This window comes from Phascolarctos cinereus, unplaced genomic scaffold (genome assembly GCF_003287225.1).
Source record: "Phascolarctos cinereus isolate Bilbo 61053 unplaced genomic scaffold, phaCin_HiC Scaffold_2;HRSCAF=192, whole genome shotgun sequence".
Classification (NCBI taxonomy): domain Eukaryota; kingdom Metazoa; phylum Chordata; class Mammalia; order Diprotodontia; family Phascolarctidae; genus Phascolarctos; species Phascolarctos cinereus.
In genome coordinates this window covers 289,669,667-289,694,722 of record NW_027555625.1, presented here as the reverse complement: position 1 = coordinate 289,694,722, position 25,056 = coordinate 289,669,667, and the positions used below count along the sequence as shown (strand labels likewise).

Here is a 25,056-nt window from a genome sequence, read left to right as displayed (position 1 = left end):
GGAGATTCTTACTATGCATATAACTCATTTTGCAAAAATAGACAAATTCTCCCCCAAATGACTTGAGTGCATCACTGGAGGATCTCTATCATGCTTCATTACATGTGGGAGCACCAGCTCTCTCATGGTCATGACTTATGGAACTCTGATGCTCATTTTCCCTTTTTCATTTTTAATGCCAGTAGGCTTTGGGGACTGAGGGGTATTTTTATATAGATTCATTGAATCATCTATTTGGTAGTTGGATGAATTTCTTTGCCTATCTATGTGAGCAATGTCTATAGATTCCATTTGGTCAGCCTGGCTATTCACCCAACTCAAAGTAAGAGTAAGGAAAATAGAATCAGAGTCCTAGATGATGGGGAACCAGTTGGATTTCCTTTCACAAATGTGAAATAAAATCATATCTTCTTCTCTGAGGCCTCTGACAAATTAATTTGTTCACAGAAAAGATTCTATAACCAGTAGCTTCCTATCCAACAAACAGAGTATTTGCTGATATTTTGGGCTGCTTAAGCAATCAATCATGCTAGATATTGGCAGTGTTTTAAGTAACATAGACATCATTGCTGGAAGCCTCCTAAAGGAAGGGGCTAGGTTTGGTTAAATTTTTTTTTTGGCCTTTATTTGCTTTATTTAAATATGCTACAAAGAGGAGGGGGAAAAAAGGGACTTTTATTTCTAAAATTCTCCTCAACCAAAAAAAATCAATGGATGATTGAAGAGATTGTGAAAAGGTAGGCATACTAATGCATTGTTGGTGGAGCTGTGAACTTGTACAACCATTTTGTTTCAATTAGCAATAATCGTGCCTGGGATAAACCTCATTGGCTACGATACTGCCACTGCACAAAGTTTGTACAACCATTTTGAAAAGCAAATTGGAATTAATGCGAACAAAATGACTAAATTATCCGAAGCCTTTGAGCTAGAAATTTCACTGCTGGATTTATATGCTTATTGTAAGTCATAGTAAGAAGAAAGACCCTATATACACAAAAAATATATTTATAGCCACACTTTTTATGATAGCAAACAACCGGAAATAGTAGATGGCCATCAATTGGGAAATGGTTAAACAAATTATGATACATGAATGGAATGGAATATTAGTTGTGCTATAAAATGAATATGATGAAACATGGAATGTTTGGAAAAATGTGGAATGGCTTGCATGAACTAATGCAAAATGAAATAAGCAGAGCCAAGAAAACAATATATACAATGACCATAATAATATGAGTAGAAGGAGCAAGCATAAAATTATTTTTAAAAATTAATATTGCAAAATTAAAAAGAACAACTATGGTCCTAAAGAAAAGAAACAGGAATGATGTTACCCCCAATCCTCCAATTCCTTGGCAGAGGTCCAATGTGTGGAACATTGAATATATTTTCAGATTTTAAAAATCTATTGATCAGTTTTACTGATTGTTTTTCTCTTCTTCCTCTGTCTGTCTCTCTGTCTCTTTGTTGTTCTATAAGATGGCTCTCTGGGAAGGGGATGGAAATAGCCAATTCAGACAGGGCTAGGAACTCAAAGATCGTGCATTAGGGACTTGTGAGAGGTGGTCATTCTGTAATTTTAGGCTTGCTAAACTGTCATTTCTCATGCCAGAAGCTTGTCCCTGAAAGCTGGAATACCCGTTAGTGAGCAAGGTGTATCTACCTTCTCCCTTCTGTCTCCCCTTGCCCTGACTCTTGGGGATTTGAAAAGCAAATATTGGTCTCCCTCTCATCAAACAGACATCACCCACTGCTTGTTTCCTCCAATCTCCCATCTAGCTCCCATCTCAGTCAGGGAGTGGGAAGAATTCAGGGGGCATGATCATAGGGTGGGGCGAATCAGCGACTGGCTTGCAATGACCCTAGGCCTGAAGATAAAACTTTCAAGTCAGTCCCAGATCCCCCCCAACCCCAATCTGGTCCCTTTTCTGGATCTAACATCCTCATTCCGACTAGACTGAGGGCAGCTGCAGGGCCTCTGGATTCTTCTGTCAATTGGATGACTGAGAGGACTATTTAGATTTCTTATCTGGAGTGGTTGTCTAAGGAAATGAAATATTTCAGAGGAAATGGGGATGAAAGAAATTGTGTTGACCCCTAAAGGAACAGTTGAAGTCCCACACAAGCTTCCCTCCACTCACCAGAACCCTGAAGAAACTCTGAATAACCTCCATCCTGCTCACAAATTCACTCACAAAAGAAAGAACCTGGGCTTTTACATGACTCTTTGCAAAAGGCAGATGTTTTACTGACTGCTCAAGTAGCCCCACATCTGTCATGCCACCTTAGGCAGAGTATTACCGTTGGTTTAAGGAAGAAGGGTTAATGCTCACTTACAGTTATGATTAGACATGAGGCCTGTGCTCTTGGAACATTTAGGAGTATTCCTGCTTGCAGGACTACTCCCAGGAAGAGTAACTTTTCCCCCTAGGAAGCCTAGAGTCTAGGGACAGAGAAATGTAAGATCAGCCCAATGATTTAGTATCATAAGCACATCTCTGATGCCAGGCATGAGCCCGAGGCAGAATTAATAAATAAGAGCACTGCCCCTTTAACTATCTGGTTGCTGGAGGTCCTCCTACCAATTTTCCCATGGCAAATAGCTCTCCATCTGGCTGGAACATTAAGGAAATACAACAATGGTTTGATGGGTTCGGATATCCAATAAAACTGTGCTGCTTCCCCTGCTCTTCAATAGTCATTAAACATTTATTAAGCATCTGCTATATTCCAGGGATTGCGCTAAGAAAAATAAAGAAAACTGCTGGCTTCAAGGAGCTTACCATCTAATGGAGGAAGAAAAAATTTAAAAGGAACTTGAAAATGGGGGGGCAGGGGCATGGGAGGATACTCTGCATATGATGTTTGAATAGTGGAAACCCATCAGAGATGCTGATGGAAATAAAGAGTTACCTAGAAAGTTATGAGCCTTCTGTAAAGGAAAGTTTTAGGAGGAGTTTACTGCTCTACCCTTAAACCCACCAATCAGAGAGGAGAGAAAACTGAAAGTGCTGAGAAAAGGTGGAGTATCAAAAGCTGTTTCAATCTGCATGATAATGAAATTTCAGGTGATGAGTGTATCTTACCGGGAGACCTGATGTTTGATGCAGAGTCCCTAATGGAAAATGAAGAATGAAATGAAGTCCTTCCGAAGTCCCAAAGGGCTCTATTTTTAATGAAGGCCTTGGCTTTATTTCATGTGGAGGGCTTACTCTTTCCAAGTATGGAAGGATTCCTTACCTCCCAATCTTTGAGCAGAGTGCTTGGCTCATAGCTGGTATAATAAAGGTCTGATTGACTCATGAAAACTTTGAATAAAAAAAAAAAAGGATTAAAAAAGCTACCACATCCTAGTCTTGCCACCTGGACTATCAAACTGTAGAAATCAAGACATGTCTTCTTAATGCTTTGAGCTTAATGTATTGGCAACTTTGGCAACTCAGGAGGGAATATCTGATTTAATATTTGGAGTGTTCATGAACACAACTTCTAGTGATTTGGAGTGGAAAGCAGCATTTTCCCCAAACCCTCTGACTTCTGCACAGCCCAGCCACCTCATGCTGTATCCCATGAATCAGATATGAACACATTAAGGCCCAAAGGACTGTGATTGAGATTTCTCCAGTGATGGCTGACTCAACCGACGTCACATGAAGCTTCCCTTTCCCTCTACTTCAAAATGCCAACATGATTATGCATTGAGCTGCTGCTATTTACAGATTTCTTAGCACAGAGAGTATTATACAGCCAATGACACAGAATTACAACAATCTAGACATATGGTTTAGATAAACAAAGCACAAAGCACAAATTAACCATGGTTGACTATAACTCCTGCTTCCCGTTCCCCAGGGAGGGACTTCAGTGAAACTCCTCATCAGAGAAAGCAATCCATATCTTCAAGTATAGCATATATGGCATAGTTTAGACAAATGCTAAGCTCTATTTAATGCTCTTCACAGTAGCAGAGCATGATGGCACCAACCTGTCTGGGGAACAGAAACCTCTTTCACTGGCCCTGGATTGCAGGATTGCAAGCTCACATGCCCTAAGATCCAAGTGTCTCTGGAAGTGTTATCACCTGCTAGCCCAGCTCCTGGGAACCAGCATGTCTGGCGCTATTACCCATGGGAGCAACAAGCCCTCTGCCAAGCTGGGCATCTTGGTGACCACTGTTCAGGATCTAGTCAGTCTTTGCCACCCTTGTCTTCTTCATTCCTGTTTCTGACCTAACAAAAATCACTGCCTAACAAGACAGGACTGTCAAGCCAGCAACATCTTTGTTTCAAGGGGCAGGCACATTCTTGTTTCTGGCAGTAACACATCCACTCACTTCCCATATCTAAAACTTAATCAGAAACTCTTTCACAACAGGAAACTTTCTGTGTGAGGTCCCCCCATAAACATTTTTACATCAGGGATGACATATGTACCTTATAAATTTTGTTTGACAATGGGACAGTACAATATTTGCCCTTAAAATGCATATATGTTATTTTACAAAGGGAGAATCAAAGTGAAAAATAGCTACAGCCAGGGAAAAAATAGTTGGAAAACTTTTGCAAAATGTTCCCAAAGCTAAAAAAATTGGCCTGATTCTTCCCTAAAAATGACTTATCTGTCTTCTGTAGCCTTGTCATGTCTTTGGAGGGTCTAGGATCTAGTAATCCACCCAGTCATAGTGGCCCATGAGTGGATTGGAAGTATGTAGGATCATAGGAGAATCAATTTGGAGTTGGAAAAGACCTTTGAGTTCATCTGGTCAAAATCTTCTGCACTTTACAGATGAAGAAACTTCGATTGCCCAGAGAGTGACATGCCCATGTCACACAGGTAGTAAGGGACAAAGCTGGGGTTTGAAACCAGTTCCTCTGACTAGAAACACGGCACCCGTTCCACTGCATCCTACTACTTCTCTTTTCAGCAATAGATCACAGAGTATCATTCAACACAGGGAGAATCAATTTAAGGAGAACTGAATTTCATTAGCTGATAAGGGACAAAAACAACATAAGTTCTCCTAACAAATTTTGCTTTGGGGAATTGGCATGAGAATGACACAAAAGACCAAAAGACAACAGAAACTGGCCAGCTTGAAACATGAAGAAGAGATGCATTATGCTTCAGATAGCCTCCTGTCTAATGTCCACAAATGGGAGCTTCTCGGGCCCAATGGTAATTGTGTACTTTTTATATAATTTTCATGTAAACAAACCAAAGGATCTTGACTGGGATGCCATAGAAAAGGCATCTGATTCATATTCCAGGGAATTGTGTCCGAGTCATGGTCCCGTAACTAACTTTCTTTGTAAACTCGGGCCAATGACTTCCTCTCTCTTACCCTCAGTCTCCTTATCTGTAGAATTGGGCATTTTAATGAGGTCATCTCTAATGTCTCTTGTCACTGAATGTCCCTTAACATCACTGGAATACTATTAATTTCTTTATTGAGAAGACTAGGTAATGAACCCAGCCTAATGGATGCGAACCATACACAGACATGTCTGCTCCTCTGTCATTTTTATACTTTCTTGCTTAGATCTTAGCACCTTCTAAATGAAGATGGTCATAGAAACACGTGCTTGCACGTCCACTCCACAGTGCTGCCCACCATATCCTCCTCTTCTTCAGCAGGATGACACCCAGGGTTCTCAGAATCAGACTGAATTTCCTCAAAGCAGTTCCATGACTCCCAGATAGACTTTAAGCAAATGTCAGTGTGGTGGGCATGAAGTGCACATGACTTGGAGTCAGAGGCCCTGAGTTTGAGACCTAGTTTTTTCACTTACCAACTGTGTGTCCCTGGCCAATTTACTTTTACTGTGGTTTATAATTTCGTCTTAATTTACAATTTACTGAGAGTTTACCCAGAGCCCCAACTTCTCCATCTATAAAATGGAGGAGGATGGTAATGATGTTGAGGTGTTTAGTAACTATTGCCCTGAGTCCCCTAGTCTAGTAGACCTGTCTTGACCACTAGAAAGGTTATTGTAAATTGTAAAGTGTTATACAAATGTGAGAGATTATTAGTACTAAATTCATTATAAATACCACCCAGAGGACTGCAAATTACTTGCAGTCACAAAGCCTTTCAGACTTACTGCCTGCTCACCCCCACTATTCAAATGTAAATCAGACACATATCTCTTCTTTGCTTCTGTTCAATGCAAAAAATCAAAAACTATGCAAGACACCTTTGAAATCAAGCTTACATTATATAAAAGGGATCCTGAAAATGTCTCCCCATGGTATTGACACAAGTGGCTGGGCCCAGTAGGTTACGTGGTTCAGTATCTCTTGCTGGTCAGAAATAGGCTAAGCCAAAGAACTTCTCTGTTCTGATCTGCTTCCAAACCTTGGTCAGTTCAGAAACCTGATCAGAGTTTGTTTTCATTTCAAGGCTCCTCACTCCCTGCGCAAGCCAACAAAAAACACTACCCAACCTGTAGAGAGGTCATAAATTAAAATGGATTAAAAGTTAGGTGAGTTTTGAGATTTTTGTTTTTGAGAAATTCATGATTCTCCCATCAGATTAATGCCTTTCCTTATCACATATTCAAAGGAACATCAGACACATCTGGGTTTTGCTTCCATAGTCTACAAGAACTGACGATGATGAAAGGATTCTATGAGTATACCCATAAAGGAGATCCAATAATGCACCCTGCCTCCCTCTTAGCAGAGTAGCCCACATGGACAGGCTGCCCTACTGCCACCTCTATGCCTTCTCATACAGTTCTTTGTGTCTTCTACATGAAGAAGGCCACAGCAGCACTGGCTGTTATGGGCTCAATGGAGGTAGCACAGGGTATTAAGAATCCCTGATTTAGGCCTTAGATACATGTATGTTGTCCTTTAGAAACATAGCTACCATGTGCAAAATACATCCAATGATACAATGCCATGGTGTCCATACCAATTGTCATGGGCCTCTGTAGACTGGCTTGCTATCATAAGAATTCTAGAGGACAGTACATGTTGTAAGAAAGGTGGAACATTTTCTTTTGCTCTTTACAGTGAGTAGCATGCTATATATTTAAACTTTCAATGATAGTTCACTGTTTTTTTTCCACAAAACATTGATACAACTTAATTGTATAATTATACTGCTAATAGGGGCATTTAGATTATATTGGGGATCCATATGCTGATTTTTTTGTTCTGTTTCAGTTCCTGACTTCATGTGACAATGGTCCTGATATAGAGATGACAAACATATGTATACTCCTGCATATTTTCAGGAACCTGCCCAATTGTTGGGTCTCAAGATTTTGGCTTGTACTAGAATGGCTTATATAAACACAGTGACATATTCCTCTTCCCAAAATGCCAAGATGACACTAAAAGTTGTTTCCTGATTATATAGGGGAAAAAGAAACTTTTGCAGAGTTTTATTTCTGACTTTACCCTTCTTTCAGGATGATGTGCCCAATATCCAGGTATTTAGACATTTCAAAACTTCAGCATTTTTATCAGTGTGAGCACTTCTTTTGACTGGTGTTGATCATAACTCTTCCATGAATCCGTGAGATCACTCAATCAATGGACACAAATTTCTTAATGTGTGACAGGAATTTGCTAGAATCAGAGGTGGGCAAACTACAGTCTGGGACCGAGTCTGGCCCAGCTACCTATTTTTTGCATGATTTTTGCATTTAAGATACAATTATTTAAATGCAACTATTTTAAAATGTAAAAAATATTCCTATGTCGAAGGTCATAAAATATTTTAAAATATAAAAACTACGAGACCTACAAAAAAAGGCAACAGAGTCAAATTTGGCTATTGCGCCATAATTTGCTGACCTCTGTGGTAAGTGATTTCCGAGAATGGCTGTGTCCACCCAGTTCACTACCCTGTACCAACCTGGTAATGAGCCTCAACTTGAATTTAGCAAGGATGGTCCTCTGATTTAGGCACACACATAACTTGATCATCTTCTTCTTTATCAGTCCTCTGGAATCATGTTTGATCATTTGGTTGTTCAGAGTCTTCAAGTCTTCCAAAATTGTTTTGTTTTGTTTTTTAATTGATGTTATCATATAAATTTTTCTCCTGGTTCTGTTTATTTCACTTTGCATAAGTCCATGCCAATCTTTCCATGTCTTTGAAATCATCTTTTCCTTCATTTCATATAGAATAAGGATATTCCTCTGCATTCATATTTTTGTTGTGGCTTGGTTGTTTCAGTCCTGTCTATCTCTTTGTGACCCCAGCTGAGGTTTTCTTGGCAATGATAATAGAGTGGTTTGCCTTCTCCAGTTCATTTTACAGATGTGTAAACTGAGGCAAACAGGGTTAAATGACTTGCCCAGGGTCACATAGCTAGTGTCTGAGGCCAGATTTGAACTCAGGAAAATGAGTCTTCCTGATTCCACTCGTACTACATTCATACACTATAATTTAGCTGGACATGCCCCAGTTGTTGAACATCCTGTTGGTTTCCAGGTTTTTGCTATAAGGCACAAAATGAGTTGCTATAAATATTTTTGTGCATATAGACCCTTTCTTCTTTCTCTGATCTCTTTAGGTATAAGCTTAGTAATGATATAGCTGGGAATGTGCCATTTTGTAACTTTATTTTATAGGATTTCTGTATAATAACATAAAACTCAGAAATAAGAGAGAAATTCTATTGAAAAAACTAAAATATGTATAAGATACTTAGGAGTCTACCTACCTAGACACACATTACATAAATACAATTACAAACCTGGGTTTACAGAAATAAAGATGAACCTAAATAATTGGAAAAATAATAATTGCTCGTGGGCAGGCTGACCCATTATAACAAAAACAGCAATACTATCTAAATCAGTTTTTCTTATTCAAAGCTACACCAATCAAGCCACCAAAAGATCTCTCATAGAACTAGAAAACAATAATGAAATTCATATGAAGGTATAAAAAGTCAGGAATATCAAGGGAAATAATGCAAAAAGATGGGATCAAAGGGAGCCTGGCAACATTGATTTCAAACTACACTACAAAGCAGTAATTCTCAAAACAATTTATTTCTGCGTAAAAAAATATAGTGTTTGATCAGTGGCTCAGATTAGGTGCACAACACGCTGAAGCAAATGAACCCATATGGCTAGTGTGCAATAAACCAAGAGATAATTGCAATTTTAAGTTTGGTCAAACAACGATGGTGAAACAATAAGAAACACCAGACTTGAAGTTAGAAGGTTTGGATTTGAATCACAATTTGGCCACTTACCAGCAGATAATAATCTTGGAGAAGTCACTGTTTCTCTGATCCTTAAGTCTGTCTTTTGTGAAACAGATATTCTAATATTCAAGCTACTTAACTCAGAGTTGTAAGGACAAAGTGAAATAATGTATACATGGTGTTTATAAGCTTTAAAATACTTTATAAATTTAGGTTATAGTCATTAATAAATTAATATAAATAATTAATAAATAAAATAAATTTAGGTTATAATCATTAATAAAAAGACAAAGGAGTAGAAAGAACTCTGGACAATTCAGAAATTACATTGACTGAGGATTTCATGATTTGATTTAACTATAATGAATTGAGCAAATTCCAGTTGTTCTGTGGAGGCTCGGTTTTCCAGGAAGGAAGACACATTTTAAGTGGATTGATGAGTGACAGGGAGTTCTCAGGAGGCCCAGGCTTTTGATGCAGTTGGAACAACCTACCAAAAGTTCAGAAGCTTATCCAAACTTAAATGACCCCATTTTGTCTGAAAATTGGGAAGGGACTTTTCAGGATCCAGCTTTCTCAAAGGATTGCCAAGAATTTTTGGTTTGGGTCCCTCTAGTAATCACCACCAGAAAATGCTTAGCAAATGTTACAGACTCCAGGTGCAAGAAGAAAATTCCAAAGGGTGAGAAATTTAAAACCCCAAGAATATCTCCAGAGGTTCACATAACTTTCTCAGACTCTTAAGGACAGATCATTTAGTGAGATCTTGAGGTTGAAAGTTCAAGTCACTTACCAGTCTTTATGACATTTCATAATATCAATTAATTCTGAAGAATTGTCTGACTATTCCAAGGAATCTTGATACAATTAAATTGAAAAAACATTAAATAAGTACTACTACAGGATAAGGACTGAAAATTTAAGGACAAAGAGTACATAGTTCCTGTCCTTAAAAAGCTCATATTGTACTGAGGGAAATAATACATAATTCTTTTGTATTTTTTTAAGGTTCCTAATATACTTTATAGGTACTTTGGTGGCTCAGTGGATAGAGTGAAGGGCCTGAAGTCAGGAAGACCTGAGTTCAAATTTGGCATCAAGCACTTATTAGCTATGTGACCTTGGGCAAGTCACTTAACCTGTTTGCCCAGGAGGCAGCTAGGTGGCTCAGTGGATAAAGTGCTAGGCCTGGAGTCAGGAAGACCTGAGTTCAAATCTAGCCTCAGATATTTACTAGCAGCGTGAGCCTGGGCAAGTCACTTAGCCTGTGTTTGCCTTAATCCATTGCAGAAGAAATAGAAAACCACTCCAATATCTTTGCCAAGAAAACTCCGTGGAAAAGATCGTCCAGGAGGCCACAAAGAGTCAGACACAACTGAACAACAGCAATTACTTTATACACCTTTATATTTTCCTTAGCCTATATGTAGCTATTTAATCAAATAAGAATGCTGGGGGTTTTCCCCTCATAGGATCATAGACATTGAGCTGGAGGGACCTTAGATGCCATCTAGCTCAACTTGCCTCAATGTAAGATGAAGAACTGAAGTAAAGAGAGGTTAAATAACTTTCTCAGAGTCACATGGCTAACAAGTGTCTAGGGCAGGATCTTCCTGAAATCGAGTCTAACATTTTCTCAACTAGGCTGTGTTGCCCCTTTGTTGTAAGGCAGGGTTTAAAATGGGGGAGGCTTATCTGGAAATGAGTCATATATAAATAAAAATCATCAATAAATACTTACGGAAATACTGGTATAGATCTGTGATTTCATGGACTTGGGAATTCCCTCATATAATGCAAATTGTAACCCATCAATACCTACTCATGCTGTACAACTCATCTTTGTCTTCCTATGTTATAAGTTCATGTGAGTGGGTGCTGCCAAGAGGGGAGGGGGCTTCCAGTACATTGGGAGTTTACCCAGTATGCTAGAAGCCTTCATTGATTTCTCCTGACATTGTCAGGGTACCAGTGGAACACTCAGACTTTCCCCTGCCTTCAGCATGTGACCAGACCGTCTTCTTTTTTTAATCACACATCTTCTTGATGACATCTTTTACCCCTTTTTCTTCAAAGCTGTTCATTGGTTGCATGTTACAGCCTGCTCACACCTCATTACCCTCTGGGTGATACCCATTTTTAATTCTTCAGAGACTACCATATTCCCTGCCAACCTGTGATGTAAAGCAACACTAGTAGAATAATGCTATAATGTTCAAAAATTAGCTTTAAAAACAGGAAGCCTTTTGGATTCTAATGACTGAGGGACATTTTTACTTAATGTCCTGGTAAAATGTCAAAATTCAACAGGTCAAAACCAGAACTTAATGTCTTCTAATCAGAACTGCGTTCCCTCACTGATATAAAGAGTTTGGGACTTTTAGAATGGGAAGAGATCTTGCATAGAATTCAATCCAAATATCTCATTTTTAGAAAAAAAAGGGGAGAGGAATGAGTTCTAGGGAGACTTTTTGTTTCATAATATCATAAATCTATCATTGAAAGGGACCTTAGTGCATCCCAACCTGTGGATTGCAGACTTCTTGCATGGGCCTGGAGAGAGAGGGGAGAGTTATTATGAAGCAATTGCTAATCCATCAATACATAAACATTCGCTCTATAGCCTGAATAAATATTATATCTTGCATACCTTGGATTACTATTTTCTGATATGCAAATATCATGATTATTTAAATGAAAATTCATTTAAAGGCAATACTGAATTCAAAGTACTCTTTTTTTTTAGTTGGACACAAATAATATTACTTTAATCATAATGGGGAGTATGTAAAAATTTTTGAAATGAAAAAAGGGTCCTCATACTAAATATATCTATTTGTGTATTTGTGTATATGTATGTATATATGTACACATATAAACATTATACATATGTGTATGTATATATGTATACATATAAACATTATGCGCATATATATGTATATACACATATAGATACATACATGCATACACACACATATAAAATGACTGATGTAGTTTAACTCTCACATTTTAGAGATGAGGAAACAGTGGCACCATACTTCTCCTAATTACTATGGTCTAAAACCTTTAAGACTTCTTGGGAGTCATCAAGTCAGTTAATCAATAAGCATTTGGCTCTAGACACTATGCTAAGCCTTGGAGTTACAAGGACAAAAATGGAATCGTTCCATCCTTCAAGCAGCTTCCATTCTATTGGAGAAGACAACATGTATGTATATATTCATATTCAAAATACATAAAGTACAAAGTAATATAGAGAGGGAAGCCTGGGTGATCAGCAGACATTTCATATAAGAAATCATGTCTAAGATGAATTTTGAAGGAATCTGAACATCTTAGCAGGTATTGGTGAGAAGGGAGTACGTTCCAGCCATGGGAGAAAGCCTACACAAGGCATGGAGTTATCTGAGAAAGAGCAAGGAGGCCAGTTTGGCTTTACCATAGAGTATGTGAATAAATAGACCTAGAGAGATATGTTGGAACTAGGTTATGAAGGGAGTTTGTATTTGACTCTAGAAGTAGAAGGAAGCTACTGTTGTTTATTTAGCAGGGAAGCAACATAGTGAGGCCTGTGCTTTAGCAATGTCATTTTGGCAGCTAGGTAGAGGATGAATTGGCTAGAGGAGAGACTTCAGACTTTAAGTATGCTTGAGCTGGGTGGTAGCCATGTTAGTGGAGAGAAGAGGATGAATTGGCAAGATGTTGTGGAAGCAGAATTGACTTGACAACTGAATAGGTGGGTGACATGTAAGTGGCATGTGGATAATATGTTTCTGACAGAGTGAGGAACTGAGGATTACTCTAAGGTTGTGATCTCGAGTGATTGGAAAGTCAGTGGTGTCTTCAATGGAAATAAGAGAAATTAGGAAAGATTTTGGGGGGATGGGGGAAGAGAATACTGAGTTCTGTTTTGAACATATTGAGTTTGAGACGCCTGCTGGGCACAAAGCAGGAAATGTTCAACAGGGAGTTGGTGATGTTGGAGTGGAGCTCAGGAGAGAAACTAGGACTGGATATGTATCCGGAAGTCACATGCATAGAAGTGATAATTGAACCTATGGGACCTACCAAAGTCACCTAGAGTGCTAGAGAGAGAAGAGAAAAGGGACCGGGACAGAGCTTTGAGGTGTGGGGGGGTGGGGTTGGATGTGGATGATAATCTAGCAAAGAAGACTCAGAAGAAGCTGTCAGATAGAAAGAGGGAGAACCAAACAGAGCAGTATTAGAAAATCCAGAGAGAAGAAAGTATCCAGGTCTAGAGGTTAATAATGTTAAATTGACCATGGAGTCACAGATTTTGAGGAGAAAGGGCACTTAGAGGCCATTAACTTTAATCCCTTTATTGAACCGATGAGGAAACAGGCTGAGAGTTTAAGTAACTTGCCAAGGATTGCTCAGTAAGTGAGCAAATCCTGAAGCAGAATTTGAAAGTGGGTTGTCTCAACTCTTAAGGCCAGCATTCTACACACTGACCTCCTTAGCTGGTCAAGAAGGATGAGGATTGAGGAAAAAAACCAGCAGCAACACAAAGGTCTGATCAGCACGATGGCCAATCACCATTCGTAAGAACTCACGATGAAACATGCCAACCACTTCCTGGTAGAGAGCTGATGAACTTAAGAGTGCAGATTGAAGCACGATTTCTTTTCTTTATAGACATGACTAATGTGGAAATTTGTTTTGCTTGACTATACATATTTGTAATAGTTTTTGTTTTCCCTTACCTTCTGAATGGGTGGGGGAGAGGAAGACAGAAAGAGAGAATTCAGAACGGAAAAAAGAAAGTTGAATAAAAAAAAAAGAAAAAATCAGCAGATTCAGGTATGAAGAAACAACTAATAATTTAGAGCAATTTCAACTGAGTGATGAGATCAGAAGCCCTATTACAATGGGATGAGAATACATTGTTGTTTTGTTGTTGTTGTTGCTGTTGTTTTCCAGGACTTTGACCATAAAAGGGAGAAAAGACTCAGCTTGAGGAGATAAGGTCAAAGGAGGGTTTTTTTTTAAGGGGGGGAACATGGATAGGCTGGTAGATAGCAGGAAATGAGTCAGTAGACAAGGAGAGATTTTGTTAGAAAGGGGCAATGACTGTGAGAGTAGGATTAAGGGTACAAGTAGAGAGGTTGGCCTTGGTGAAGAAAAGGGTCATCCCTTCATTAGAAGTAGCAGTAAGGAGGAAAAGGACGGGAGATTATGTCAAGGGTCTTTTAGATGTAGAATATTAGAGAAGAGGGAGTTGACAGCAAATGACCATTTCTTTCTCAGTGAGACAAAGTCTTCTCCTGAGGCAGTGTAGGGGGAAAGTTTCCCTTGGGGGACAAGGAGAGAAGAGAAGATTTGGCACAGCTGATGAGGTTTAGGGGTTTAAGGGTGCTGGGACCCCAAAATCAGGCCCTGATTTTGTGGGTCCTGCCTGAAAGAATTCAACCTAAGCCTTCTGTCAGCCAAAGATAAGGTTTATTAGAACATCTGTCACATTGGGCAGACTCTTAAGGAATCTGAACATTAGTGAGCTATTGGCTAGATTTTAAGAATCTGAGTCCATGGCTAGAGTATAAGAATCTGAGCAGTGGCTAGATACCTTAATGGAGACAAGATGGACCTTATATACAGAAAGACTGTGGGAAGGATCCAGGAGTGGCCAATTAGTTTGGGGTGACTGGAGGAGCGGTCTAAGGAAGATCTGAATGGGAGTGTCCAGTAAGCTGGGGTGAACAGAACTCCTGGGACCTGGACCAGGTGGCCAAGGGAGAATGAAGCCTAGCTAGGATTAAGTGTGGGAAATGTCCAGGGGCCATAGGGAAGTAAGGCAATGGAGGGCTAGACTAGGTTAAGGGTAACAGAATTGGGAGATTGAGTATAGCTACAATGAAAGGCTAGTTGATGGGATTATAGCCTCAGGGGAACACTAGAGATCTGGCCATGTGGGAAAGTCCAGGGTTTTTCCTTTCTGGGGTCTAGATCCTACCCTCATCACAGCTACTGGGAATAGACAATCAATTTGGAGAAAAGTAAAAAGGATTGCTTTGCTTAAGTGAGGGCCTAGCTGAGATCAACATTGATCAGACAAGGAGAGACATGTGACATTGGACTGGTTAGTTATAGGGTCAAGATGAGAAAGGAGGAAAATGAAGCCAGAGAAGATGCCATGACATAAGAAAACATTGAAGGGCAGAGAGACAAGGTCATAATGAGGGCAAAGATAGGGGTTCTTAACCTGAGATCTATGAACTGGTAGGGTACAGGCACAAACTGAGACCTTTGTCCCAATTTGGGCCCCATTTGTCTACAGACCCTAGAAAACCTTTGAGCTGTCCTGGAATTCTCCCACTGGATCAAGGAAATCTCTGGAGTTCCCCTGAGGCCATAATTCCATCAATTAGCCTTCCACTGTGGCTACAATCTCCCAATTCTCTGTTACCCTTAACCTAGCCTAGCCCTCCATTTTCTTACCTCCCTATGGCCCCTGGCCATTTTCCGTACTTATCCTAGCTAGACTCCATTCTCCCTCAGCTATGTGGTCCAGGTTCTAGGAGTTCGGTTTATCCCAGTTTATTGACCACTCCCATTCAGATCTTCCTTAGACCCCTTCTCCAGTCACCCCAAACTATTTGGCCACTCCTAGATCCCTCCCACAGTCTTTCTGAATGTAAGGTCCATCTTGTCTCCATGAAGGTGCTCAGATTCTTACAATCTAGCCAATAGCTCACTAATGTTCAGATTCTTTAAGAGTCTGCCCAATATGGTGGATCTTTAATAAACCTTGTCTTTGACTGAAAGAAGGCTTGGGTCGAATTCTTTTGGGCAGGATCCACATATTGTGATTTTGGGGTCCCAGCATCCCTGAACCCCTAAACTTCATCAAAACTTTAAAAATTGATAAAGATATTTTAATATAATTTTTTTTTTGCAATCCTATGTACTTTTTTATGTATGTTAAAACACTATCCTAGGGGGAGCTGGGTGGCGCAGTGGATAGAGCACCGGCCCTGAAGTCAGGAGGACCTGAGTTCAAATCCAGCCTCAGACCAAACACTTGACACTTACTAGCTGTGTGACCCTAGGCAAGTCACTTAAGCCCCAACTGTCTGAAATAGAAAAAAAACCCACTATCCTGACAAGGTGTCCATAGGCTTTACCAGACTGCCAAAGGGATCCATGATACAGGAAAGGTTAAGAACCCTTGGTCTGGAGGAGTGAGGAAGAATGAAAGATGCAATGAAAAGAGATTATGCCTGCTTAAAGCACTTTCAGAATTTTTACAAAATAAATTTTATTGATATTTGGGTTACTTCTCGTGAATATTTTCCCTAGCATATCTCTTCTTCTCTTTTCCTTTCCCAGTGAGTCTTAAAAATAAAATCAGCAAAACTAATAAACGTGTCCAAAAAAACTGACATCATGTGCAATGTGCCATTCATGTAGTCTCCCGCTTCCTCAAAGAAGCAAGAAGAGGTGCTTTCCCCACACTTCTTTGGAGTCAGGCTTGGTCATTAGAATTTCATGGTATTTAGTTTCTATTGTTTTATTGTTGCTATTCTTTCCATTTACATTGTTGTAGGTATTGTGTGTGTACTATTCTTACGGTTTTGCTTATTTGACATTACAGCATATCATATAAGTCTCCCTGTGCTCTCTGTACATCATATGATAATTTCTTATACTACAAAACTGTTCCATTACATTCTTGTATCACAACTGGTTTCACCATTTCCTAGTTGATCTCCTTTGATTACATTTCTTTATTATTATAAAAATTGCAGCTCTAAATATTTTGGTACATATTGAACCTTTTTTTTTGGTCATTAAACTCTTGATACATATGCCTAGCAACGCAATTGCTGGATAAAAGAATATGGACATTTTACTCATTTTCTTCACATAATTTCAAATTGCTTTTCAGGATAATTGTACCAATTTGCAGCTCCGTCAACGGTGCATTAGTGTACCTGTCTTTCAATAACCCCTCCAATGTTGATTATTCTAATTTTTTGTCATCTTTTTCAATTTCCTGGGTGAGAGGTGAAACCTCAGAGTTGTTTTGACCTAAACTTCTCTTATTGTTAGTGCTCCAGAACATTCTCTGATATAGTTGTCAATTGTTTGCAATTCTTCTGAGAATATTTTATTTTATTTTATTTCATTTCATTTCATTTTATTTTATGTTACAAGACAGCTAGATGGTGCAGTTGAAAGTATTAGACTTGGAGAGTTGAGTTCAAATCCTGAGCTAGACACTGACTTAATGATGTGTAGTCCTGAGCAAGTCATTAAAGTCTCTCATCCTCTGTTTCCTCATCTATAAAAAAGGGATAATAATAGTATTTACTTTCAAGTACTATTGTGAAAATCTGAGATAACATGTAAAATGCTTCGCAAAACTTAGAAGTGCTATATAAATGTTAGATATCATTTGACCTTCTATTTAGTAAGAAATGGCTTTTGGTCTTATATTTTTGTTAGTTGACTATATATTTTGGATATCAGACCCATATCAGAAATATTTCATATGAAGTATCCCCTCTTCCCTGGATTGTATCTCTTCCTATAATAGTACATTAATTTTGTTCTTGAAAACTTTTATGTACCCCAAATTATCTTTTGTAGTTGTATCTATCCCTTATTTGATTAAAAAATAATCACCCATTGGCTGGAGTTGTGAATAGTATGTTATCTGGTTCTCTCTAATTTTTAAAAATACCATCATCTTTGTTTTCCATTCACAATCCATTTTGAGTTTATTGTAGTATATGCTTTGAGTTGTTGTTCTAAACCTAATTTCTGCTAGACTTTATAATTTTCCAAGCAATTCTTATCAAATAAAAAAGTTTACTTTTAGCTAATTTATATTACTAAAATTTTAAAATACTAGCTTATTGAGTTAAATTATTTCTGATGCTTCCTTGTCTTATTTTTCCAATTGTTCTACTTGTCTATTTTTAAATAACAGCTAAAAGTTTTGATGATTAAAGGTTTTGTGGTCTGGAAATGCTATTTCACCTTCAGTCTTACTTTTTTTTTCATTATTGCTCTTTATAGTCTAGATCTTTTGTTTCTTCAAATGAATTTTGTTACTTTTTTGTCCAGATGAGTAAAGTATCACGTTGGTAGTTTGGCATAGCATTAAAGTAATTTTGGTAGTAAACATTTTTATCATATTAGCATGATCCAGAAATAACCACTGAATATCTCTCCAATCATTTAAGTTGTTCTTTATTTCTTAAAGAAATATTTTGTAATTGTATCTGTACATATACTGAATGTGCATTGGTAAATTAACTCTCAGATTTTTATTCATTTTGGAATTATTTGGAATTAGACTTCCCTTTCTATTGTCCTCTCCTGAGTTTTCTTATTGCTATATAGAAATGTTATTAATTGTTATCATTTTATTTTGTAACGTCCTACTTTACTGAAGCTATAGCTATTGTATTATCTCAATTTTTAAGCCTTTAACTTAACTTCTCTTGTCTTATTGGTATTGCTAGAATTTCTAGAAGTATGTTACCTAGGGAAGGGAACATCCTTACTTTACTCTTGTATTTATTGGGAAATATGAGATTTCCCTATTGCATATAATCTAGTTACTGGTTTTAGATAGATACTTTTTTTTATCATATTAAAAAAAAGATTTTTCTACATCTGTGTTTTATAGGATTTTTTTTTTAGCAACAAATGCTTATTGTGCCATCAAAGGCTTTTCCCTCATTGACTGATATAATCAGGTGGTTCTGAATGTTTTTGTTTTTTAATATGATTGTGTTAATTGTTTTTCTAATCCTTGTACAGATTTAACTTGATCATGGCACATGATTTTTATTCTGGAGGTTAAATTGTGATTTTTTTTCAGAATTTTTAAAAAATTTATTGAATAATACTAGCGTATGGATTTTTTTTAAATTTCATCTTATTTTTGCTTTATTCTTTCCTGGTTTATGTATCAGGACTATACTTTCTGTGTAAAAGTGATTTGGAATTTTTTTCTCAGTTTTTTAGAATAATTTGAGTAGTATAGTTCTTACCTGTTCTTTAAAATTTTGATAGAATTCTGCAAATTCATTTGGACTAGTTTATTTTTTTTTTGTTTGGTATTTTCTTTGCAGCTATATCAATTTCCTTTTGTGAAATTTGATTTTTAAGATCTTGATTAGGTCTTCTATTCACTTGAGTATTTTATGTTTTCATAGATAATTTTCTCCTTTGAATTTTGTTTTGTTGCTATATAATGTATAGCACATAGTATTATGTTCTGATAATGACTTTTATTACTTCTCTGTTTGTTCCAATTTCACATTGTTCATTTTCTCATCACCTCTCATGTCTCTTACTGTTATTGAGAAAAAAAACATGTTCTCCTCATTGGTTATCCCACTTTTTGAAGGCTTTATTAAAAACTTCATTTTATAATTTTCTTTTTTTTCCCATTTCCTTCACATTCTCTCAAACTTCTCTTTTTCTGTTGAGAGAACCACCATTCTTCTAGTCACTTACATTTGTAAGCTCAGAATCGTCTTTCACTTTTTTCCTTCCTTTCACCCTCCTTATTCAATCAATTGCAAAGTTCTGCCCATTCTACTCCCACAAAATCTCCTCTATCCCAGTCAGGGCCTCATCACTTTTCACTTCACTTTTCCGTGCTTCCAGATTTCCACACACTCTCAACTGGATTTGATTCTAACCAAGGAGGAGGAATTGGCTGTTGGGGTGAAAATGATTGAACCTCAGACAAAAATGACCATTCATTCCATCTTAGAATTTTTGATAGAGAAGGAAAAAGCTGGGCCCAGCATGACACATATCCCAAGTCTAGGGAGAACAAATTTCAAAAGGTCTAGAGAGAGGATGCTACAGGAGATCAATCTAGAAATGCTGGGAAGCTCTTGAGAATGACATTATAAAGATACAAAAGTAATTCCAATGAGGAGAAAAGGGGGTAAAAAAAAACCAATGTGGGTATTCAAGAAACTCATTAACCAACTTAGATTTTTAAAAGCCATGTATGGGAAATATATGGAAACAAGGGAAGATAAGGAGGGTGGCATGAAGGTAACATTCAGAATGAGCTGGGATTCATGAGGAAATGAAAAGACACCAACAAGGGTACTTTTAACCTATATTAAGGGAAAAAGTAAGACCAAAGAATGGCTAAGGCAATGGATGGATGGGATGATGATAACTGGACAATGGGAACTGATCAACTTGTATTTTGCTTCTGTTTTCCCTGCTAAGGAGAATGACCTTGTAGCAAAAGATAGGAAAACAAAGTTAATAAGAAATTGGCACCCAAGATAAGGAAGAGGATATTAAGAGAACACTACCTAACTGCTCTTGTTGAGTTCAAGTCACCAGACCCACATTCTGGAGGTACTGAAATACACAGGTAGGTACTAACTAACTCCGCAGGTTGTTGTGACAATCAAATGAGGTAATATTTGTGAAGCATTTAGTGCAGGGTCTAGAACAAACCAGGCACTGAATAAATGCTTGTGTTTGTTCCCTTCCTTCCCTTCCCTTGAAAGAATCATTGGATGGGATGTGTGATAATAATAGATGACCTAGGGGAGTGAGGAAGTAAAAATTGTTGTTAAAAAAAAAACAGAAAGAAAATGGAGTCTGAAAAGTACATCATTTTAGAATGTTCTATTAAGAGTGTAGTTAGTGAATATTTAGAATAGAAGTACTGTTCAGAAAGAGTTAACATGATTTCTATCAAGAACAGGTCAAGCCAGACTAAACTAATTTCCTTCGTTTACAAAGTTACTCTAATGGTAGATCAGGGAAATGTGGTGAATAGAATTTACCTAGATTTTAGCTATGCACTTGACAGTCTTTCAAGCTATTCTTATAGCCAAAATAGAGGTAAGTGGGCTGGAGAATAGCATAGATAGGTGGAGATGGAGCTGATAAGCAGCTGGACCCAAGAATTGTCATTAATGTTAATACAAAATTAGAAGGCTGTCTCTAATGGAGTGCTCCAGTGATCTACGCTTGATCTATAAGTATTTAATATTGTTTATCAGATTTTGATAAAGGCATAGAAAGCATACTCATATATTTTCAGGTGACCCAAACCTCTTACAAAATTATAATAGTAGTTAGTGTTTTCATATAGCTTTAACATTTACAAAATACTTTAAAGACACCTGCACACTTTGCATGTAAAGAAACTAAAGATGTCAATAGAGAGGAGGGTACTGGCTTGGAATAAGGAGGATCTGGGTTTGAATCCTGCCACAGATATTATTTACAAGTTGTATGACCATGGGCAAATCTCTCAACCTCCTGTGCCTCCATTTCTTCATTTGAAAAATGATGACCTGGTCCTTAGGTTCTCTCTGAGGTCTAAATCCATCATGTTATAAGGTGTAGAGGGGTCCCAGGGTCACATAACTAGTAAGTATAGGATGTGGAGTTAGAATCAAAGGATCTCCAGCTGCAAATCCAGCATCCTTTGCAGAACATCCTCTGCTTCTTATACAGGTTGTATGATAAAACAGAATCTAAAAAGATTTCATCAGGCTAGGATGTTAGGCTAAATATAACAAAAGGAAATGTCATGGAGATAGTGATAATTTGGATTCCCAATTCTATTTGGGTTCAACTTGGGGAAGGCAAGGCCAGACAGATCTGAAAAGATTTATGATCCTATTATAAGAAGAGAAGTTTCTCTTATTGTTCACCCAAATTTCTAAAAGAACCAATGAAAAGTACTTCTGTATCTAGAGATTTTAGGAGGTTAAAAGCTCAACTATGGGTCAACAGTATGATATGGTAGGCAAAAAAAAAAAAATAAGGTATCCCCACATTGAACTACCTTAAGAAAGACGCAGTATCCATCAGTAGGAAAGTGATAGTCCTGCTACACTCAGCCCTGGTCAGACCACCTCTGGATTATTGTGTTCACTTCTAGGAGCCAAGGACATTAAAAATCAGGCAAGCATCCAGAGAAGGGCAATCAGAACAGTGAAGGTTTTTGAGTTCTTGCTATGTGAGGCCTACTTGAAGGAACTCTGGATGTTTAACCTGGAGAAAAAGAGAATTAAGGGAGATGTAATAGCTGTTTTCAAATGTTTTAAGGACTGCCATGTGGCTGAGGGGCTAGATTTGTTCTGTTTAATTTCAGAGGATAGCAGTGGATCAAAGTAGCACATAAGCAAATTTTGGCTTAAAGTCAGGAAAATCTAACAGTCTTTCTAACAGTCAGTGCTATCCAAAGTGGAATGGGCTGCTTCAGGAGTATGGGTTATTTCTCATGAGAAGTCTTCTTTAACATCTTTAACATATCTTAGAAAGATTCTTATTCAGGTAAGAGTTGGACTAGATGGGATCTGAATCCTCTTCCAATTCCGAGATTCTATGATTCTGTGGTTGTTTCAGTTTCTTTTTGTTGAATATCCCATTTCTAAAATGAGAGGAAATGGTTTAGCTAACTAATGGTGAGATAAATCTAAAGATATTTCACATTTGAAGCCATAGAGCTTCTTTCTGAATATATTTGACTTGTGATACAAACTTTCATGAACACCAGTCACTTTGGGTTAAGCATTTTAGAGCTGAGAACTGAAAAATTAGAATTTAGAATAGAAAAAGGGAGGAAAGTAGTTTAAGAGATTCTCTGACTAGTTTTCCAGGTATCCTTTCTGCTTTGATTCTTCTAGGTATGGATTTCATCCCTGCTCAATGATTCTCAAGGGCTCCCCATCTTCCACAAGATAAAGAGAAAATGTCTTAGCCTATTTTTCAAATACCTGAAAAATCTGATATCACTCTTCTTTCTCAAACTTATCTTCTGCTTATCTTGAACATTACTCCAACCAAGCTGCTCTATTTACTTCTTGACTTTTAACCTACCTACCATTTCGTACTCCTAATGTATGAACACTTTCCTTATGCTGTTCCCTCCTAACTAAAATGCCCTCCCCTCTCCTCTGTACTCATCAAAACCCTATGTGTCATTCAAGGCCCAGCTCACATCTCACTTTTCCCATCAAGTCTTTCTTGACCACTTAGCCTATAGCTTGCCTTGTGTTACTATTGGAATTTTCATGCCATGCTTACATGGTTTTTCTCTTCAACTAAATTGTGCACCCTTTCAAGACAAAAGCTAGTATGAAGCTAAGCCTCCTTGAATGAATGAATGCATGAATGCATGAATGAAGAAATAATTCTGATAAGATCTTTGAAAGTGGATCAGAGAAAGGGGTTGCATGAAAAATGAATCCTTATTTCAGATCCTACTAAGTCTTTCCATCAAGGACTCTTGGACTATGAAAACAAGAACAATTATGGTGTAAATGGACTTTGAAAATAGCAATAATTAGGTAATTAAAAATGTACTTTGGTTTCATTATAGTGTCCATAAAATTCCTCCATCTAAAAACAAACTATTTTAACATATTTTACTTAATATAATTCATGTAATTGTGATTTTTATGTTCCACCTAGTTATGCAATTAAGTAGTACATGGCTATTTCTTACAATTAAGCATTGCTAAAATATGCTGCTGGTTCAATACACAGAGTATGATATATTTAACAACTTTTTATGCTAAACAGTAGACACAGTTAACATTACATTCATTTAATTCCATTTTAATTAGTTAAATAATATTTTTTAAATGTGAATTTATGCTAACTAATATAGCTCTTGTTAAAGGTTGTTTACTTTCATAGTTCTTTCAAATTATACACTTACAACGTGTTGATGATTATGGCCTAAACCAAGAGGTTGTTTTGTAGTTTTTCATTACTTTTCAAGGTACACATCTCAGCTGTTTAATTCCTTTCATTCTCCATATATGTATACATATATGTGCATCTATATCTGTATCTATCTATCTACACACATTCTTCTTCTTCACATACTTCATTCAGAGGCATCCCAATCTCAAGACCCCTTAAAAAATATTTCGCTTTGAATGGGACTTGTGATTCTTTCCCAGTAGTCCTGGATATAGGAAATGAAATTAATCATCTAAGTAACTTAGGTTATACCTACTTATGGATAACAACAGACAACAACAACGAGAGTAATAGTTATGATAACAACAATTTTGTTAGAAAAGAATGTTGGTGTAGTGGATAAGAGGGCTTTTGTTGGTGAAGAAGTCCTGAATTCAAAGTCCTGTCTTTCATATATACTAGCTACAGGAGTCTTGGAAAGCCACTTAAGCATTTAGTATCTTAGGAAATGCTATGAAAAAAAATTATGGATACAATTGTTGATCTGTATCAGTGGGGGGAATTTCTCAGGTCCAGGTCCAGGTCCAGGTCCAGACCAAAGAATAATGATGACAAAAATAAGTAGCAGCAACAATAGCCATTGTAATAATAATCCCCTTAAATCTATCCCATTGCACATGTGGTAGGGCACTGAGAGATGTGGTCAATGACGGAGACTTCACGTTCCCTAATGCCGTTATAATGGCTGTTAAAGCCTAGTATCAGGAAGTCCTGAGTCTGAGTCCTGCCTCTGACACATACTAGCTGTAAGATTCTAGAAAGTCACTTAACCTCGAAGTGCCCTGCCCTACTACACTAAGACCTGGCAGGAATCCTGAAGTTCTGGCAAAATGGTATTTGTTAATATCATTAATTGGATTAATATTTGAACCACTGTGATGCAACTACTCCCAAGAGTCAAAGAAATAGAGCAGGGAGGTACTTCAAGTTGCAGGCAGACTGAGCCATCTTCAAACCATCATGTTGGTCAGCTTGTTATAGAGGGTAGCTGAATGAGTGGCACTTTTTCATTTTATGGTACTGTAAGAAGTCAAGATAAACTGGAACAAATCAAAATATCAATATGCCACCTGCCAGAAATGCTTCAGTGTAGATAGTCATGCAACCACTAAACTAGGCAAACCATGAGTAC

The 25,056-nt window shown here is 37.6% G+C and overlaps 1 non-coding gene across 1 annotated transcript; it reads right to left on the bottom strand.

Annotated features, from left to right (window-relative positions):
• Nucleotides 1–665: 665 nt before the first annotated feature.
• LOC144456095 (U4 spliceosomal RNA) lies at nt 666–857 on the bottom strand. Its single transcript, XR_013484997.1, has one exon. It is a non-coding gene; the product is annotated as a U4 spliceosomal RNA (small nuclear RNA).
• Nucleotides 858–25,056: the final 24,199 nt, after the last annotated feature.